At 47.6% G+C, this 2,586-nt stretch overlaps 1 pseudogene; it reads left to right on the forward strand.

The window, feature by feature from the left end:
• Positions 1-2,165: 2,165 nt before the first annotated feature.
• LOC112470404 lies at positions 2,166-2,284 on the forward strand (annotated as a pseudogene).
• Positions 2,285-2,586: the final 302 nt, after the last annotated feature.

Below are 2,586 nucleotides of genomic sequence, written 5' to 3' on the forward strand. Positions count from 1 at the left end.
TCTGTAGCAAGGCTGGCACTTCCTTTTACTAGCAATGTGGCTTGGCTCAAATGACCTGCGTCTTTATAGGCAGAGAGTTAAGTCATGCACTGACAACCTCTCCCAACAATGTTTAGAAGGATCATAAGCAACCCACACCCTTGGCAATGTTAGCGTTGACTGTTATGGAAACATAATGCACTGCTGGAGGCAGAAACAGAGAAAACTGGACTCCAGATCCACCTTTACACCAATGCTGTGGCTAACTGAGGCAAGGAACAACCTCTCTGAGCCTCACCTGTAAATGTGAACCTCAAGGACCCTCACAAGGTTGTACTGAGAACCAAATGCGCTAATGTACACGGATGTGCTCAAACAGCACCCAAATTTGGATAATGATAATGACAATCGTGATGCCCTGGTACATGCCTTCCTTCTCGTGGCCACAACAGTAAGTAAATAAGCTTGGAAGAAGGGCATAGCCCACACTGAAGCACTCATGGAAGCCTTCCCTCATGAGAGTAACTGGCCCGTAAAAATCCGAATTTCAACTCTGCTCAAACTTGGTTGACTTCACAGCTGCCTCCTGTCCCCACTGAGAGACATGCCCATCATTTACGGCTCCCTGAAAACATCTGCCTTTGGCTGTATGATTTCATTTGCAATTCCAGTGTCATTACTGCCTTAATGACCATCCGCAGGCACTATGCTGAACACTTTACATGCACAACACTATGCAATCTTATTTGTAGGTGACAATATAATAATACTGTTGTTATCCCATTTTTACATTAAAAGAATCTGAGGCCCAGAAAAGATTAGGGACTATGACTTTCCCAAGGTCACATGGCTAATAAGAGACAGAGCCAGGTTTCAAAACTACCAGGGCTTGCCTGACTGTATGCATTCTCTAACCATTAAACTTTACTGCTTCCTTATTCCCTTTGCCCAGGCTGCAGGGAGGGGCCCCAGAAGGCCCAAGAGAGACAGTCAGGCCTGCCTTTTCTAGGCCCTAATAGAGCTTCTTTCCTGAATCCTGGTGCCTCCTCCATAGGCTGGCTGGTCTCTGAACCCCACTAAGTTTCATGCAGGACCTCTGGATGAGAACCTACTCCCCTGCCCCCTCCCACAGGTTCACAGATAGATGGATGCTCAAGAAAGGAACAGATCCTCACATCAGCTGGGCCTCTGGGAACCTGAGGATTAATTGCCCGGCCAGCAGCTTGTTAGAGGCTGTGTTGGCAGATGAGGAAAGCAGCAATAGAATCAGCCAATTAAGCAGCCAATGGTGCTGAACTAAATGTGACCTCCAACTTAATTGTGGATGTTGCTTCTCAGCAGTTTCTCACCAATCTGGGTTTGAGGAAAGAATGGGATGGTAAGGGGAGGGTGAGTGGCAAAAGGAGAGTCCTGTTTGTAGGAACACGTCTGCTCACAACTCCCATTTCTTTCTTTCTTAAGGGGACAGCAGCATCAAGGATTCAGTGATTTCCAATAGGAAAGTTAGAGAGGGGTGGCCAGTCTCTCAGTTGTACCCCCAAAACCTCAGGCAGGTGACAAAGGGACGAGGGCTTGTCAATTGAATGAAACATTTCTAAACAGGCCAGACCCAAGACCACATCTCTGACAAGGGTTAGGGGGCAATACTAGAAGCAGGAGCCTGAAGGCTGGGCAGGAGGCTGGGCTATGCTTTACAGAAACTTCCCACGCAATTTGAAAACTTCTCTTTCCTCTCTATTCCTGCCACCAGCTTGGCGATTTGGAAGCACCTTTGTGCCCTCCACACTTTCTCAGTAAAGTACCCAGAGCACCATGTTCAGCAAATGTGTATGTCTGGAGAACAGGGGTGGGGGTTGAGAGCTCAGATGGAGAGAAAGACAGCAATGTCTCCACACCAATCTGGCCACTTCCCCAGGGCCCACCATTGGGATTGCCCCTCAGTAAACAACTCGCCATTCAACTGCAAGGTTTGTAGCAAGCTAACAGCCTCTACCTGTTAGAGACTTCCGGCCCCACCTCAGCTCTGAGGCCACAGTCTTCCTTGGAAGCCCCTAGGCAGTGACTGAGCATAGAGGATGACCAGGGCCTAGCTACCTTTGCCAACATGAGGTTCCAATGTGGCATTCTTGACTCTAGAGCTCTTGTTGGGTTGGCTGAGACTCAGATCAACAATGTGTTCCGAGGTTGTCTACGGCCATGCTTCCCTGAACAGGCCCAATCCCGTCTGATCTCGGAAGCTAAGCAGGATCAGGCCTGGTTAGTACTTGGATGGGAGACCACATAGGAAGACCAGGTGCTGTAGGCATAAAAAATAAAAAATAAGGGATTGTAAGCTGACAAGGTCCTTGCAATCTGTGAGGTCAACCTAGGGTTGCCTCACCTAAAAAAAAGAAAAAAAAAAAAAAAAGAAACTTATGGAGAAAATGTGAAATAGTCATTTGGAAGTTTAGCACAGTGATTGTTATTAGGGAACTGCAGTAGGAATGCAGGACAGCCCAGTAGAAAGCTGTTGCTACAAATTTAAAGTAAGAACAGTCAGCACTACGTGCATAGCTAGAAGTCCAAAACCAAGGTGCCTTCGGGGTTGGTTTCTGGCAAGGGCCCTCT

The sequence above is a fragment of the Pteropus alecto genome, unplaced genomic scaffold (genome assembly GCF_000325575.1).
Source record: "Pteropus alecto unplaced genomic scaffold, ASM32557v1 scaffold3, whole genome shotgun sequence".
Lineage (NCBI taxonomy): Eukaryota > Metazoa > Chordata > Mammalia > Chiroptera > Pteropodidae > Pteropus > Pteropus alecto.